This window comes from Anopheles gambiae, chromosome 3 (assembly GCF_943734735.2).
Source record: "Anopheles gambiae chromosome 3, idAnoGambNW_F1_1, whole genome shotgun sequence".
In the NCBI taxonomy this organism is placed as follows: domain Eukaryota; kingdom Metazoa; phylum Arthropoda; class Insecta; order Diptera; family Culicidae; genus Anopheles; species Anopheles gambiae.
In genome coordinates this window covers 112,134-131,464 of record NC_064602.1, presented here as the reverse complement: position 1 = coordinate 131,464, position 19,331 = coordinate 112,134, and the positions used below count along the sequence as shown (strand labels likewise).

The following is a 19,331-nucleotide window of genomic DNA, read 5'->3' as shown; positions in this document are numbered from 1 at the left end:
TTGCATTCTAGTTTTGGGTGTGGTTTTGTATGGAGTGTTTACATGATTTCAGCCTCCAACTGTCAAACTCCGTACAAAAAACTAACTAGAATCGTGAAGGGCCCCGTAGTTAGGTTAGGTTTCAAGTGCATTGCGGCAAATTAAATGTGAAGAGAGAAAGATAAGGAGCAATCGCGAAAGAAGGCAAAATTTACATTAGCAACAAATAGAAACAGGGGAGAAAGCAATCTAGAGCGTAAGATGCATTTGAAAGAGTTGGTGAGAATAATGCTCGCAAAACACGGCGATGTTACAAGCATTACTATGGTGTTTCATGAAGTTTGTCATATATTTGATTTTGGAACCTCAGTGCAATCCTTTAAAAACCGCCTTCGAAACGAGTTATTAAGTTGATCTATTTACTAATTTTAAACTAAGATTAGACTTAAGAATATTCACACGGATCACTGTTATCGATTGAATGAGAAATAATCAATTAAACAATTAAACAAATTACATTTTCATAACCAAAAGTAAGCGACTGTAATAAAAAAACAATATTTATGTGTAATCCGGCCCGTGAAGTGAAGTTTGGAGAACCCTGGTCCAGGGGATTGTATCGGTAGACGCGTGAAAATCAAATCGGTCAGATCATTAATTGGAACGGTGGGCTCACCGGAGAGTTCAATATACGGCGCCCCATATAAAGGAAGCGGAAGCAAAGTTCTGTTTCCAAATCCAAAGCAATGCCAAAAACAAGCTCAATGCTCGTTGCAGCATGACATTGAGGGTCACATTTTGGAGGCTATTTCTAACGTGTTTTTTCGTGAGTGCGCCATCATATTTTGAATAGCCGTTTTTATTGATTGCATGTTGCAGCATATTTTTTGCCCAGAGGGTATCATAAGTCAGAGAAAAAAAGAACATTAGCACGGCAACAAGCTCATCGTTTGGTCGCTGTGAATGTTTAAAGTTCGATTTTACCTTCAACCAATTTCAAACGCTTCGCCTCGAACATATCAATAGTAGCAGCATGTTGCTTATGTAGTAAGAGGAAAACAAAGTTTAAGAAACCGGGAAACAGCATGGCTCAATGTTAACCTCCAACCGTCTTACAACCACTATGACCATCGGTGCCTAAAGTGCTTTGATCGGTTTCCAATCGTCAAATATGCGGTCTTCATCGATCTAGATTGTAGAAGAACACAGTCATAAAACAAAGTTTCGATGCTATGTACTATGTTTTACATTTATTCATCTACCGGTAGATTTGTTGTGTTTCAATTGGTTTTCCATGACTTTCTACCGGCGTTAAACTTAAGGTGTCTTTATACAGTTGTTTTTTTTTTCGCTCTGCTTCGCCAAGGGTGCAAGACCACTATTGGAAAGCTTCTGCCGTCTAAACTTTAACTAAAAACTTACCACATACTCGATATGCAACGACCATCGCGGATTTCTCCGATGTAACATACAATGCGTTAGCAATTGTTGCTAAAACACCCGCCGATGAAACGCAGAAAGGCCGGTGAAAACATCCTTCAGTCCGGGCCCGCCAACGGGTACAACACTAGGGCTACGTGTGGTAATAGATTTTATGTAAGTGCCACTTGACGGATTGGGAAGCATTTGCACCACTGCATAATGCACTGCAGTATGTGATTTTTCCATTCTACCGGTTCAATTTTTTACCTCGCTGTCGCTCAAAATACGTAAGCATTTTCCCATTGTTTCAAAGGTCTGCAATTTATGTTCAGTGAACACCACCACTCCCATAATAACTGGTGGGTCGTTCTGGGCGAGGTTCGAAATCGTTTACCACGTGCTTGCTTGCGACCTATTGCAGCGATAAAATGTAGCTATAGAGCATAATCGAGTAGAAATGAAATTTAGGAAAAAATAATCCCCCAACTAGTACGTAGATGTGTGCCCTGAGTATGGAAAATGCGTTGTTTTGGTTGGTTGATTGTTTCTACCAACACCCCTAATACGTAACACTGCAGTTTGTAGTCTTTTATCTCTTGATAATTATAACCATTAAACTCGAGGTAGCTCTGATGGACTGGAAAATGTGGGAACGGGAATAAACGAGGAAAGATTTACGCGCGGGTCCAGTTTCCAGTTCCAAAAATATAATAATAGCACACATTTCTGTGCCATGAGAATAAGGTGACTGGACCTCCGATAAATAAAATTAAAAGAGATACAGACAGCTGGGACAAGATTTTAGTGATTTCCATACGGTAAAAACAAGTGTTAATGTGTACAGGGGTCCCCCGAGTTACGACCCCCTCGAGTTACGACGATTCGCAGTTACGACGATTTTGATTTTGACAGTTTAAAGTTGCCATTGAAATGAAATTGATATATTTTTTGAATTTCTGTGCTGATAACCGTTACAAACACATTTCCACAGATTTCACAACTCCCCAGTCTTGAATATCTATATCGTATAAATTTTACCCCAAAAGCCGTTTACAAATTATCGTACATTATTTGAAATAAAATACTAGATTTCATTGATTCCTACTCTACAATTTTGGTTATAAACTTTATGTTCACAGATATTCGACGTACGACTATTTCGACTTACACCTTGCTTTGGGACATTTTTTCGGTCCCAAATACAGTCGTAACTCGGGGGACACCTGTACTAGAATCACAAGAATAAGATAACCCAGCCAACTAGTGGTATAGGGCAGGCCTTGACCAACAATGGTTGTTGCGCCAAAGAACAAGAAGAGAAGTAGAATGTAAAGCAGATTTGTAGCGTTTTGCCAGTAACAACTAGAGCAGGTGTAACGGGTTTGAATGTTTTGAAAAAAGTTTTCATTTGTTTGACCGTAAATTTAATTCACACACAAAAACATACACACACACACATTCGCGCGTCGTCATGTTATAGATGCATATGGGCTCCCTTCTTTCTACTTTCCTCCATTCGCTCTGCATACATTGTTCTCTGGTATGCTGCATGCTTCATACATTTCACACGATAGAATTGTTTGTATTCGTGCGTGCTTTTGGGTTTTGTTGCTGCTGCTTCATCCACACACACACTCGTACTACTTAGACCATTGTGTGCCTGGTGCCTGGAATTATGCTGCATTAGTGAGCATTAATTACCGACACATACTCACAGGGCCGTGTGCACTAAACGAGCGGTGTACGGTCCTATGACCCGGATTCTTGGTTTGGTGGGACACAGGGTTCAACAGGAGACGGCGAGATCCTCTTACGAACACACACAAACACGAGAGAATTCATTGAATCATAGGATTGTGATGATGAAACGATGTCTTTCTTATAAGCGCCAACTTCATCGGTGTGGATCGTCATATGCATCGGTGCATTCAATCGTTCAGTGCACACGGTACGTCTCAGTATGTAATATGGGGGAAACGATCCGAATTTGTGTTTCATCCAACACGGCCCGAGCGAAGTCATATTTTACATTGCGCTAAAACATGACACCCCATTTCGTTCAGGGCAGTGGGACATCAAAAACATGCGCATGCAGACGTCTGTCAAAAATAATTGCGTGATGGTAGGATTAAAATTTCATTGGATTTTTGTATATGTGTGATTCTGTCCTGAAATGATCCTGCTGTTGTGTAAGCAGCATCAGTATAGCTGGTGCTGGTTTTGAGGTGCTGTGTGAGTTGCAAGTAAAAACCAGAAAATCAGAAGTACATGCACGATGCAGATTTGTACCTCTCCACACAAGGCATAATTATTGTTTTGAGCCTGGCATGCCTGTATTTGGTCGAAGGATGCTTAGAACTGGATCATGGAATGCCAGTCCAGTAAGGAGACTACAATGTACTAAATTTATGTAATATAAGATGACTGTAGTTTGAGCCAATGAGCTTTATACCTCGTTTGTTATCATTTGAAATGGATATGTCATCTTTAATATTTGGTCGTTTTGTCTCTTCACACAGAAATAATTTAACGTCAAAAATAATGGAAATAATATGACGCCACTCCACACTTTGCAAACGTGACATTAATTACGCAACTTGGATATTTCGATCCGTTTTCAATGTCGCTGCCGTAAACCCAAACCAAAAAGGTTATTCTCAATTTGCGTCGCTCCACAATTGTTTGGATAAAAACACCCGTTTAAAAATTCCCGTTTTTTTTTTAATTCCCGTGTGATTTTTTTTTTTTCAATGTACTATAAACACACTCTGGTTGCTCTCTATCGCTTTATATGAAACGGATCTCCTTCGGCCGGTCGTGTTTGATTTCGCTTTTTTTTAATTAGCACGTTCTCCAAGGGTCAATGCATCGAATGATTATTGGGTACATATTTTCTACGTTCGGATAATCTCCCCCGCTTGGTGCGTTTCGCATTATAAACGTTCTCCGAAAATTATACAGTCGTCTAATTTTACCAGCAATACGGTGCATCGGTAACAGAGAGGCACTCGGTTTTTGTTTTTAATCTACATAAATAAATAACATAATCCGTTGCTGCTGCTGCTACTTCCTTTTTTGCTCATTCGCGTGTATGTTTACACTAACAGGGCACCCGGAAGACGTTGATTTTTTTAACTTTTTTTAACTCCGATGTAAACATTTCACGACCACGATTCGATCCGCTTTATGTTTCAATGCTCGTTGTTCTTGCGCGGAGATCAATCACCATTACCGTTTCGTCGTTTGTGTACGAAAACAATGAAACGGAAATCCCTCCGACAGCATACACCCAGCGGAAAATAAATGAGAAAGAAATTGGCAGAACAAATTTCCAGTCTCTATCCAGTGTCTGGTTGGGATGAGTTTCGGATCGTACATGTGGTTGTTCATATTTATGGTTTTTAATAAGTAAATTTTGCTTTCTGGGAATTCTGGAGACATCTGTAGACTGAGCAAGAACATGCAAGGTGTAATGCATGTCCTTGCTCAGTCTACAGATGTCTCCAGAATTCAATGTTTTCAGTCGTTTTTCTTCATGTATTCCTTCCTTTTTATTCGCAGTCTTCATCATCACCAAGAACTCTTCTACACGGCTCACATTCCCACCATGATTGAATGGCATCGTCAATGGTTGCGCAGCCTGAGAACACCCCGCTAATGTGCATTATGCATTAAGGCATAATTTCCATATGTGCTCATTTTACCTAACAATAGCGCGTTCGAGCGTTTTACACCACTAGCCCGACGAAGAGGGGCATCATTGGATGAACAGAATGCAAATCGGAAAGCCATAGAAAATGGTTCTAACCGATCATAAATTCCCCACTCTGCTTGTCACTATAACGCCTCCCCCAATGTTCACTGGTTCGATGGTATACCTTTGCCGCATTGTCTTCTGGCTGACCTGAATGTACGAACAAGATGAAGAACAAAAAAAACAGTTCAATGTGGTGGTTGTTGACCCAGACTCCACTTGTCTTTTGAAACACAGATTCCATTGCTTCCGTGTATAAATGTGAAAATTGTGATAAATGCTCGCTATGTGTCCATAAATCTTCTCAGTTTTGCGGTAAATTGTGCTTCTCGGGGCAAAGATCTGTCCCCTGTGGCAATGAAGCATCAGGCTTTAGAAAGCATTGACGTGTGTTTGCGTCAGTGCAGGGCTTTCGTGTAAAAGATACACACCGTCCAATAGTTCATGACCGTCGAACGGTTTTCGATGTAATTGCATCGAATCAGTTGCAGCTCTGTACGGTTGCAGCTGAGCTATTCCTTCTCGCCTCGTTGCCGATGCATCAAGTGTATGATTTAAACTTTACTTAAAAAATGTGAAAGCTACGTTTTGCTGAATTGAGCTGAAGGTAAGGGGGCGCCCTGGCAGTCATCGTATGAGACAAACAAACACGACTCTGGTCGATAGGTGCTCTGTCATCTGTTGAATGTTTTAAAGACCATGCAGTGCATGATGCACTGCAAAACACCAATATTTTGTACTGGAAAATAAAATAAATTATAGTTTAAATGAAATGCTAGTAATTCACATCCATAATGATCAACAAATCATTCAAATTTGATAATCATTAATGTAATCAAACGTCCATGACAAAACATATACAGTGGATAAACTTGCATTATGTACCCATAATATTTGTGTACGTTTTATATCTTTATAAATCAATAAAATTTAAATGTTTTATAAATTTTACATTTTGATTGAGTGTAAAGCATGCCATTAGTTAAGAAAAAATATTTATTGAAACAATAAATATTTTAAACGCACTTTTATGGAGAAACAGAGAAAAATTACGTACGTAAACTTGGAAATGTCCCGGATTAAATTCTGCATACTGTAGCTTTGACAGTAAAAGTGCGCACATCATAGGAGGGTATCGAACATCACAGGCAGAATCAAACCGACAGGTTTGAGACGATATATCTCTTGTTTGTTCGAGAGTGACCGACGGTTCACCTCCATATAGCTCTAAACGTTTGTTCGAGTTTGATGTCTTGTTTGATAGCTTCCAGAGCGCCGGCTAACTAATACGTGCGGAGAAGCTTTATATTTGTCTGCAGTAGATAAATGTATCTATTCAACAACTGTTCCTTACTCTCTCTCAGTTAGTCGGAAAAAACGATAATGATATTTTCGTGCAATCATATGACACTTTCATTTGCATTTTCACTTCACCGACATGACAAAGCTTTCCACCAGAGCCGAAAAGCGCTCGTGTGTACTGTAAAACTGTTTGCTAGCTATCTTTGCTGTCGGTGATATCTCCATCGTTCAGATATCATACTTTTTTTCAAATATCTTTCGGCATAGTCAAATACAAACGTGTATAGAATTAACCATCACCACTACTACCAGCAGAACTTGCATAAAGTGTGCCAAAGATAAAAATTCCCGCACCCGGTAGGTGGTGGTTAAATACTGTGTGGAATGGAGTGAAAGATGATCGCAAACACGTCATAAACCGGGCTAAATCGGGCCGGCGGTATACATGTGAATGACGGTCGGTTAACGCCTCGCTGGATGTTGTTTTGCGTGGTGAGTTGCGAGCGTGTCACATGTTTATTGTTTAGGACGAACCAGGGGTAGCAGTATAGCTCGTGCATAACCAAAAAGAGCCACAGAGGCGCTGGCTATAGTCGGATAAAAATAAACATCCTCTGCACGGCAGGCGCCATCAAACAATTCGCTTTAAACAAACATATAATTGAAACAATTTGGCATTGATGTTTGTGGGCAAAAAAAACTGCAAGCCGCAAACGTTTATCTTAAGGTCAGTCACGCGTAGCGCATTTTCTTTGCGGAGAAATTTTTTTTTATTACAATAGCAGCAATTATCTCATCACTTGGAGTGACTAAATATGGCGATTATTTTGACACACCTTAAAATTTGCGTCAAATTTGACAAGGACTTTTCTTTGTCCAAAATAAAATCATTTCCAAACTCTCAATACCTTTGTGTCGGTTTCGCTTTGGTGTGCAGAGACCGCACGTTTATTTTAAGCTGTTTGTTTTTTTTTTTTTTTTTGAATAATTTTAAAGATCGCGGATTGATCGGTCTCGTGCTACATTGCAACATTTCCCTTGCAATTTAAACCATCAACAGACACAATAATGTATACAAAATAATAATATTGTCACTAGGTTACCTTTCAATAACACGTTTCAATCACATTAAAAGCAACCGTATCACACCTCTCTCTCTACAGCGCTCTGCGTTTAATAACGCAGGGAGAAAAACGGAAGCGCGCTTTCTACCATATGATGCTTGATTCGATTTGAATTAAAATCCTATCTCGGTAGACGCTCTGGAACATATAGGCAAACATTTCATCGCAACAATAATCAATGTATTTATATCGTCGCAATGTAGCGTCGTGGCCGGAGGTTCGGAAGGATATGCAATTCCATTAGCATAAATAATACGGGGAGCAGCGGCGAGTAGTAATGCGCCATTTTATTTGACTAACCGCGAATGACCATTTCAGCACCGGTGTGCGGATGGTAGCCTCATCCCATCCACACCCCCATTATGTAGTTCACATATGCAGTTCACATTTCAGCATAATTAATACGGGGAGCAGCGGCGAGTAGTAATGTGCCATTTTATTTGACTAACCGCGAATGACCATTTCAGCACCGGTGTGCGGATGGTAGCCTCATCCCATCCACACCCCCATTATGTAGTTCACATATGCAGGGATGATCGCTTTCCATCCATTCGTGTTCACTCTGTAGTGTGTCTATCTTAATGTTCGGCCTAAAGAGTGTATTTCAATTACTTTCAATTGACCTACGGTGTTATTTCAGTGATCTCTGTAATCAACAATCGGCGATGCTGAGGGAAAGAGGAGTTTTACACAATTTGTATGTGTGTGTCGGTATGTAAATCAATCGATGATCGTTATTTATCATTTAAATTAGCTCGTTCAAATTGGTTGATCAATAAATAGAGAATTAAAATGGGCGGTGGACACGTATTTGTGAGTCGATGGTGATGTATGGTGAGTTCAATACGTCGTTTTGCTAATTCGAATTTGTCGCCAGCAGCTAGAAATAATTAACTGAGGAGATGCTTTAAAAGGGAGGGGAGGGGAGTTATGAATGAAATATTATTATAGCTACCTTTGGACGCTCAGGAGTGTTGCGAAATGCCAATTCGTTATGAATCCTGTAATAAATAAAGAAATCGTAATTTTAGATTATAAAATTTGGAAGATAATAATGTAATTGAGTCTTAGTCGATTGGTAGCAAACTTATCCGTTATCTTCCTTTATTACATTCTTATAAAGACTCATCATAATTCACATTAAATATGATGCTTTTAAACTTAAAAATCTTCCACGAACTGTGAGCAGTATTGTGCTTGAAAAAGCTAAACATCCTCTTTAAATCGAATATCCCAGACGAGACGTATTGCGTTCGGAATCGCATTCACCGAACGCCAGACGCTGTTCACTGTGCGCTACTCGTGCATTTGTGCGGAAAAAAAGCATATGCGTTCTTAACTCTTAGTATCCCCCTTATTGGGTCTTCACACGTCGCGGGCTAGTCCTTCTTCTTATCCGGCGCTACAACCGCTTTGCGGTCTTGGCCTGCCTCAGGTAGTCCACTATAGTATTTTTCAACTGAGTCAATTTTGTCTTTCCATCAAGCTGACAGACTCGCGACCTCGCATACCGTACCATCAAATATTGTTTTGTTTTTAATCCAAAAATTTAAACAAAGTTCTTACCCTTTGTAAATGTTCATATTTTATACTTTCAATACAAATGCAATTAAAAATATAATTAAGTATGCGATAAATAAACGAAAAAGTATATTGGCATACAACAGGGCCTCCACACGTACCGGGCTCATAATCTACATACAAAAAGAAACGGTACGGTAAGCTCCGTAACGTATGGAGGCCCGCTTAGCCACATCCACCCATCTCACCAACGTGTACGCAAGACAAAAACGGCACAAAGGAAAACATAAAATATTAACACCAGTACACACCACCACCAACAGCAAATGGGAGCAGCGTTCTGTTCGCGCACCGGAAAAGGCATCAGCGGATCCCGTATGGACATTTACGAGCGTACATCCGAAGTTATCCGTTCTATGGTCACCGAAGTTATTCGTTCTATGGTAAAATTGTTATCGACATTGGAGAGGAGAGTGGATTGTTTGAGGTGAAAAGGCCGCATCAGCGTCCGACCGTGGAGGGTGTGAAAAAACGAACCACCTTCCTCCATGTGGAGTTGTCACCTCGACAGCAGGCGGGAGCAAAGAATCGTGTTGTGTGCCATTCTCTCGCTTTCTTGCGCGTTCACGACGAGTATTTCAAAATAATAATAAATGGAATGGCAAAAATACAACGTAAAATGACTACCAAGCGACCAACAGTGTAGACAAGGAACAGAAGGAGATTGCGAGAATGGTGGGAAACGTTATGCAAAAGATGGAAAGAATTGAAAATTGCGAACTGCCGTGCGAGCGAGCGCGCACTGTACAGTTGAAGGGAATTGCCGGCAAAAAACCTGCTCGCCGGGTCAATGAATGCTTTTGCTTTCTTGAACCGAAGTGGAACGCAACGTCTCTTCTCATCTTTCTTTGGGCAGTTCATTTGAATAGAGAAAGACTTCCACGTCCGTGTCATCTTGGATCGATCATTGCTCCGGTCGCGGTCGAGCCCATGATGTCGCTGGGATTGTGTATGATAGCGCTTTTGGCTTTTTTGTATGGATATAATTTAGCAAACAAAGCACGACTGATAATGAACAAAGAAACATATTTATACTTGTAACATGTTCATACACAATTATTTACAAAATTGTATATGCGCAAATATGTTCTGTTAACTTTTTTTCAAAAAAAGTTTATTGAAAATGGCAAAAATAGGTTTCATAACACAGTGTGTGGGCATTTAACTTGAAAACTCATGACTGTCAACCATAATGACAGTCAACAACCAATACGCAACACATGGTTTTTTCTATGCTTCGGCAAATTAACTCCTGGTTCAAACCTATTTCGTCGAACGGAACTGAAAACATGTCGAGAAAAATCTTATCACGATAAGCATATTTGCTAGAGAATATTGCCAAATGTATTCGGGAACCAGCTATAGCCTATGGCTTTTCACCCACAAACACATACCGAAACTGAAAATCATACGCACGTTTGAGAAAATACTAATCCCGTTACGGTATCAACTTTTCGTCGCAAACAGAAATTGTTCTTTTTTGTTTGTAAATGGGATTTCTAGAATGGTTGTCTGACGATGACAATCTGATGACTTTCAGAGTTGTATCTTGCTTCATTGCGAGGATTTGAAGATTCCAGCAAAAGGTCCAGGAATAATCGTTACGCGCAATTCTTTAAAAGATTCTGCACTTTCCACCAGCGCCTCGAACCCGGTCTGGCCGGTTTTTTTTTGGTTCCACCATCGCGCTCACCATTCTCCAATTTATCGTTTGTATTATGTTGCAGAATATTTATGAGAATCAAAAATTGCAAACACGAAAAGAAAACCTCGACGATGGTAAAAATTTTCAGCACGAAACTGGTCAAACTGGCTGGTTTCGGCTCAGCTGTGTTCAGAAATTTACTCGGTTTAGGGGCTCCAAAAATCCATCACGCTGAGAATCATGAATTTTGTGTTTGTGTGTATGTTCATTTGGAGTATGGAATGCGAGACCAACAAACCGAGACCATGATTTTAGCGATTTGGGATCGGGAATCGGGAAGGTAGCAGAGAGAAGCGAATACCATTGGCTTGCTTTTTGCCCTGTTGCACTGCTGGGTTGCTCAGTGGAAGCTTACCGACCGGCCGAGTGCTCAAGGGAGGTCAGGGACAGTTTCAAGGCGCGTGTTCGTATGTAATTTTGTGCCATCATCATCGTTTTCTTGTGCTTCTCTAAAGAATATACGGTGTATCGCGGTGCCACAGTGTTTTTTAGATGAGAGATGGAAATGAACAAAAATAATCTTTTACGAGTTGGACTTTGTGCTAAGTTGTAGGACTTTTTCGATGAATTTTGAGGGAATATTCATTTTTACTGAGGGAATATTTTCAACACAACAGGCTCTCTGATTGCTAAGATATTTGAACCGCAAATACCACCAAAAATATATCTGATTATTATGAAAATCATGTTCCAATCCTAAGTGACAATTGTTGCCTTGCATACTTCCACATTATCAAAGAAGATGAGGACATAATTATCTTTTGCTGACAATATTTTCACAAGAATATTTGGTTTAAATGGATTTTTTATTCACAATGTATGGTGTATTAATTTGAATATCGTACATACAAGAACCGTTCCAATATATATATATATATATATATATATATATATATATATATATATATATATATATATATATATATATATATATATATATATATATATATATATATATATATATATATATATATATATATATATATATATATATATATATATATATAAATGGCCACGATAATACAACGACGTTGAAGAAAAATAATTTAAAAACGACTCCACTCAAACACACACACACACACACACACATATATACACACACGCCGCACACACATACCCGCTGCAGATGGTGCAAAGGAAATTAAGTAATTGGTTTTATGGCCAGGACGAATATTTTAACACATGCAACAGAAGAGCGTTCTCCTTCTCTTCCTCTTTCTTTCCGTTTTGTGATATGCGGAGTATGTCATCGTTTTGTTGAGGTGTATGAGTTCAATGTCCGATAAATGCGATTCCTTTGCAAAGAAGACTCGTGAAACAGAAGAAGTCACATTGTCTATGGCATGTGGTACGTAACTGCACCCGGTGCAAATGTAGGTGAATGTAGACAATTTTATGGAATTATGCTGCAGCAGCAGTCCCATCTTAACTTGGTGTTTGCTTTTGTGGACCCAAGATAGCAACGTCAGATATGTTTTTTTCGATTTATGTTTTCGTTGTTTGCTATCGAACAAGCAATTAATACATTTCGTCACCTTTGCCCGATTTCACAACATCTTGCGTTTTTAGATAGCTTCATGGCAATCCGTATACGTCTCTCAAATGAACAAGACTAGAGGCTATCCCCAAAAACGTTACCCTAATCCAACATAATCCATTGGCACTCTCCCCCTCCCTCAGACACCTAGAAGATGGTGTTATTGGCAGTGAAAGTGAACAAGTCATGTGTCCAACCGGATCCAATTCCCCGGATATTGTATGTCCAATCTTACCTTACCGGAGAAATGGCAATGGGCAAGGTGTCTGGATACTCCACGATCAGGTCCCAAACTTCGTCCAAAACCAAACTTCTACCCTTCTTCGGTCACCGTTTTGAGCGATTGGATCGAAAGTGTTTCCGATCCGGAAATCGTAAAGCGTGCAACCGAGGTGTTTGAGATCTGTTTTGACACTTTGTTCGGTCGGTTGTCTGTCTTCGTTTATGGCTTGTGCTGGGAAGCTGGCAGACACATTCAATTCTTTTGCTCTCTAAGGATGAACGCTTGGGGTAAAGAAAACTCCGCACGAAAGTTTCAACAACTTCCTGTGCCGGGCATTGGAGTTCGTTTTACGTACGGTTGTGTTGCGTACTCGAAATATGTTGCTTTAGTGTGGTCTGAATCGGGCTTGAAAAGACCGAATAAGTAGTGTAGCACGTGAACTCCATCCTTGTGTTTGCCTGTGGTAAGTAAAAGCTGCTTTTAAAGTTGTTATGGGGAATTCGGTTGCTAGGAAAGCATTTGTTATAGTCAACGTTTGAGTGATATCAAGTCAATAAGCGTTCAGGCTGCATGATGTATGATTGTCTGTAAGCTGATTTTTCAGTCACTGAAAGGTACTTGAATTGGGAACCCAAATTTCCACAAATATTAAAGCCACATATCCAGTATGAATACATCATAAAAATGCATAACGCGATCCATTCATTCTGGGGGGAGTTTTACCTGCATTATAAAATTAATTATATGAGGCTTAAGGATTAGTCTGGGAAGTAATTTTCATCCCAGCAGTTCCCTCATTCCAAATTTCCAACCGTACTTCTGTGAATGTGTGTATGTGTTTCATGTGCTCATTAGCTATCGACGTTAGTAATAAATTATGAAACTTTTAAGACCTTATAAATCTTGCACGAGTCCAGACGCGAATTCCTCCTACCAGCGCCAGCATCAAACTTGCATTGGACATAATATAGGTCCAACATAGTCAAACCATGCGAAATGGCACACAAACAGAGGATGTAAAAAAGTGTAGTGCAGAATTCACCATGCAAAAAAAATGCTTCAGTTCGTCTGTGTATATATGGTGTAATGTAAAGGAAAAGGGAGAAGCGACAAAAAAATCGCACAGACGTTCCGATACCATGGAAGTAACAGTTAAATTTGTAGCTTCCAAGAACCGTCCGGTCCTGTGAAAAGTGCATTCGAACCCCCCTATGTGTATGTATAAAACGAGGTGTTTCGTGTACAGCACGATTACTGCCAGGACTATGCCTCATCATTGTTGATAGAGATGCCAGTGCCATAGGCTCGAATTTGAGACTCTCCGAACCACGAACGCTCAATTACGTAAGACATGGTGTGGGAAGGGAGTAATAAAACTTTCCCTTCATATTATAAAGGCAACTCTCTTTCACTTGCTTCCAAGGGATCTCTCGCGCACCGTGTGTAAATCAGCGGATTGGAATGTACCATAAACGAATTGTACAAGATTTGTGTGATCGTATAATGAACGGTTTTGATGGGTGTATGATTATTGCCCGTACATACGATTCGTCGTTTTTATTGCTTTTCAATAACAGTTTATTTTGAGCAGAAAGAAAATGAGATTGAGCTGCTCTTTTTTGATGATTTTTTAAATGTTAAAATGCAGTTTATTACGTAAATATTCCGATGGATTCGGATTTAAGAATGTTTTTCTTACCGCCTGTGCACTGTTTCAACTGTTTTTCAAAGGTACATAACGTACAAAATCTCATCCTCGAATACTCAATCGTGCTGCAATTTTAGAAAATTGTATCTGGATAAAATAAATCGCCATTTTAATTAATTTTCCTCAGCAACCGCGTGCGCATTACCATTCCCACCCTTCCACGAAACTCCCATTTTACTGTGGAGGAAATGCTTAGCTAATATCTCAATTCCCGTTTGAACTAGATTAAAATGACAACCCAAAGGAACGAACATAAAAACAACAACAGCGATATAGCACGGGCTCTACATACCGTTGTTGGTAGCCGGCCAAACAGGGAGCGAGATCAATTTACTAATTATGTGCAAAATTTATCCAATTAATTTCAATCGTCGGCATTCGCTCGTCTGGGAAAAGGCTGGGAGAAACATTATCGCGCAAAATACCGAACACGGCATCAACACCAACGCGCAAAGCATGATGAACCAAGCGTATTTTTCTTATATGTGGCTATTAGCCGTTTCGCTCTTAGCTCGTTGATTGAATCATGTTTTTTGCCAAGGATTATTTGCCAAAATGAGGAATCGCGTACTTATACTTAACTAGAGTTAAAAGCCGCCTCTCCTCGAAAACCAGGTTAATCTCCTTTCATCTGTTTATTTGAATTTGGGATTAATCGATTTCCGCACACTTTGACGCATGGCTTAATGAGCAAACGAGAGCTTTTTCTTTCGTTTGCTACTAAAATCATGCTGCCTAAAATCCGATTTCCTTAATATATGTCTCGTGCGATTCCGCGTCTGTTCCTCAATGGCAGTGTCGTTAATGTCCAACTGCTCCAGCAAACTCTCAAACAGCAAAGAAGCTGCGAATTTCAGTTCAAAATATATTATTCTTTAAAATTAAATTTGAAGAATTGTTTTCTAGATAGAAAAGTAGACCCCACTACAAGTACATAGTGTTGGCCGTCAAAGCGATGACTCCAAAATGATAGACTATCTGCTGAAAGATCGTATCCCAGTAACGACTTCAACAAGCACTTTCATCCAACACAGGAAGAAAGCTAGAGCGCCGAAAAAAATGTTGCTCCATTGAGAGAGAAGAAGCCGAAATGAGACAGCTGATGGATTGTGCTGCATTTGACTTAGGAAGCGAAGAGGGAGGATTTATTTTTCCAATATAAATTTCAATTTATTTTCCACTCACTGTCACTGTGCGGGCCACCGATTACACGCCCCACCGGAAAGATCTCCATTACACCGAATGGGAAAGTGATAGGAGTGAGTCTGTATCAAGTTTGAGTTTCCTGGAATATCGAGTTGAGGGTTTAAAATTATTATACTTTTTGTTGGGTTTTTGTATTCATTTTTCACATTTTTTTATTTATGTAATGACATCTTCCAAGAAGTTAAGATTTGATGTAACAAAAAAATCATTTTGGCAAGTGTCTGCCTCTAACTATCCGGCAAACAGTATAGCACCAAGCGAAACAGTATTGGTTTGATTGGATTCCGGTCCGTTTTGTCTCACGTCGTGCCCGATTTGCCGGAAAACGCTTTCCTATCACGTAGGCAAATGTCCCGCCAGGCAGTATCCCTTACCCCCTGCACCACCCCCTTCTTCGGATAGACAAATGTCAATCGCATTTCGCCGAGTTTTCACCACCACGGGCTGTCAAAAGCAAAGATGCGATAACATCTGTCTATGCTGCCTGTACGTTTGGGACATCTTCAACGCGACGCGTTCCGTGCTGTTCGCTGATTTAGTTTAGTAGTGTGGCGCTAATGGAGGAGGGTTGGAATTATAGCAGCAGACAAGTATGTAGTATCTGTATGAACTAGATTGCCAAACCAGTGTTGATTTCGGAGCGAACACAGAAACAGATGGTATATTTTTGGCACAGGGGTTTAGCCAGTGGGTTTTGGCGAATTCAGAACGCTTTTCCCCTGGGAGGTGTAATAAACAAACATTTCCCGCCAATTTTTGGGTCTCCGGCTCCGTCACCGGGTGCTGCTTTGGCACCTCTTCCGGAGCACTGGGAATGTATTTCAGGGTGCGTACTTGCGACTTGACGCAAGTGAAATTTATAGATTCTGGCAAGTGAATCAAGTCATCGGCGCGAACTCCCCCGGTTTGCCGCTGCGTCCCGATATTATGCACACAACAACCCCTCCCAACTGGAGGGCGCTGACTACTGCTGTTGACATATTTTGTCAACAACCGCCGCACGCTTCCGTCGAACACAAAATCCTGGCCAACGGATTCGGAACGGAGATTGAATAGATTTATTTGTTTGTTCTACCCCACTAGGTCGTTCTTTTTGTTCGGGAAATGTTTTGCTACAGAAAGCTATCAAAATCATGGAAACATTTTTCAAGCGCTTTGGAGAAATGGATATTGTGGTAATAGTGTTTTTCGGGGCTACTTGTCCGCGGCGTTAACTTATGGGGTCCGCGAAAGAGTTATGTTTTATATAGGCTTTTTACAATAGATTATTTTTTTTTCCACACTCAATATTAAAATTTGAACTGATATGCCGAACGCGACGTGCGATGATGAGAGACAGCTTTCAGTAATAGGTAGCGATTAAAAATGGATGAATATTTCTTTTAAATTGAGTTTTGAGCGCTGAGATTGCCAGTCCCTCAACTCATGTTCATCTATGTTCTATGTTGTGTGATATAGTTTTTATACAGTATTTTTCTGCAACATGTGTAGATGGTTGGGAGTCATAGGACTAGACCGTCTTTCTTCACTTCTTTCCCATCCTCACATCCCATCCCATGTATGTTGTTACCTTGTTAATTTTGTAAATGTGTTGTTAATGTGCCACTGTTTAGTAGAATCAGTTCAACGCAGACTTGGTCGGTCAAAACCACCCTGGGTATCTATATCGCCGCAAAAGGAAGGCAGAATGCTTGCTTGAAGTGGAATACTTTGATACAGTATGTTTTGTTTCAGGAGCAGCCTGGCAATGACTAAATCTGGAAATAATGCGTCCAAATGAGCAAAAGGCAAAGAGGTGGTGCCAAATAAATTCGACGCGTTACTGTCGACCTGCCACTAAACATAACACCATAGCCTTCGAAGGAAGCCAACTCCACAGTCGCAGCAATAGACCTGAACAACCACACATCGCTACAAAAGACAAAACACACCAGAAACCAAACGATTTCCAGACAAGAAGTTCACTGTATCAACAACCTCACCATCACCAAGCAAACAACAGTGTAATTATTATAATAATACAACCGAGTATGTCCGGTATAAGGCAAAACAACAAGGGGGAAATACCTTGAGAATTATGTAAACCGTTAGCACAAGAAGTGTTAACAATACGGCTAGTAAAAAGCCGTCATACTAAAAATTAAATAAATAAAATAAATGTGTAGATGGTTCACTAAGCGTTCACAGACACCACGAAATTTCAGCAAGCACAGTGGATTGTAGCAAAGATACACACCAACACAGCTGCCAATTGTTTGAAATTAATACTGCAAGTCGAAATCTCACCTGAATTTTTACCAGTGTGTCTGTATGCGCCTACCAAGTTGAGTTTATAAACATGACCAATCGATACCAATTTTCATCGGCGAGCGCGTTCGTTGTGGCTGAGAACTTGCACGCATATACCTACTTTTACTGTTGTGGTTGAAGGTCGTCAACATGAACGCTCACACCGAAATGACCCGCTAAACACTCCTGTCTCTCAGCTGGCCTACATCAAACCGATCAGAGTGTTTTATTAGGTTTCGGGTGAAAAATGAAGAAATTGGTAATATCCGGATATTGGCTAAACGTTGGCTGGGCGGTCGCGTTTGCAGTTGCGGAAAAGCGTGCGCCAATAGGGGACGGTGTGAGGAAGAAGAGGCCAAACAAAGAAAAAAAAAAACACAATACCACCACGGGGCTGAACTGTTTGGAAGCGTTAATAAGGTTAGATTTGGGAGGACACGCACCATTGAGAGAGAGAAAGCGTCGTAGGAGAAGATTTACTTCATTAAACCGATTGTTTCGTGCTTGGTCGGTGGGCGCGGGAATGGATTATCGACAAATTATGGGGCCCAGAAGCTGTCAAGAAGTTTGGTATTTTCATGGTATACTTTGCGTGGATTTACTCTTCTGCCACTTTCGGGTTTCCACCCAATGGAGAAAATGCGGATGTACTAATGCGCCAGGATAGCTGGTTGGACCACCCATGTTCACTGACTTTATTGTAATCCTTCACAAAATAAAAGCTTAAATAATACTCATAATCTATATCGCATTGTGTCCTATAGAAGAGCCAACAGAGACTGAAAGGGGACGGAAAACACACACAAAACCCAAAAAGAAGGGGCGATTTATTTATCCGTTTGGCTATCATTATTACCCGAGGTTGACTCGACTTTTCGGCTTCGTCCGAGCAGGTCTTATAACCGTGTATACGCTGAAAATAAATGTCGTACTACTAAAACAAGGCACGTACAATTCGGAGAGGAGGATGGTTTGTTTGTAAAAAGGATTGCCGAATAAATAAGCCAACCAGTAGTGAAAGTGGGATTATCGAACAATGATCATCCTTCGTGTTTGCTCGTCCCTATGGATGCACAATACGAGCAATTGTTGTAAAAATGTCCAACAAGGGGATTTTGGGGGGGCATGTTGAGGACTTTTTTGTGTGTTTGTTTTCATCGTGTAGGGGTCAACACGACAAAAAGAAAATTGTCAAGCCATGTTAACCCTTTTATTTGAGAAGCCATCCACGGCATTAGGTTGATGAAAGAATAACCCAACCATTCCCGTTACAATTGTTATTTTGCATGTTCTTTTAAACAGTAAATTTAAGAATCGCCTAAAGACAGTCGACGATGCTCCTTAACAAGATGGCAGAACGTTGTTCTGTTAATATTTGAGGCTGGTCGAAGGTATAGGAGCTCCAGTGTTTGTCTTTCTATCCGCGAGACACTGAACACACTACCAAGCGACGGATTGACATCATCGCAACAGCGAACCACTCATGAACACGTGCTGAAAT

At 40.3% G+C, this 19,331-nt stretch overlaps 1 protein-coding gene across 9 annotated transcripts in view; it reads right to left on the bottom strand.

The window, feature by feature from the left end:
* The window catches only part of LOC1278228 (uncharacterized), a 57,622-nt gene that overhangs the window by 24,943 nt on the left and 13,348 nt on the right, over window positions 1-19,331 (bottom strand). For all 9 annotated transcript variants that reach the window (XM_061653236.1, XM_061653235.1, XM_061653240.1 and 6 more), the window contains one exon: window positions 8,537-8,582. The gene's annotated coding sequence lies outside the window, so the exon portion shown is untranslated. Of the gene's footprint in view, window positions 1-8,536; window positions 8,583-19,331 lie in introns of those variants that run through there.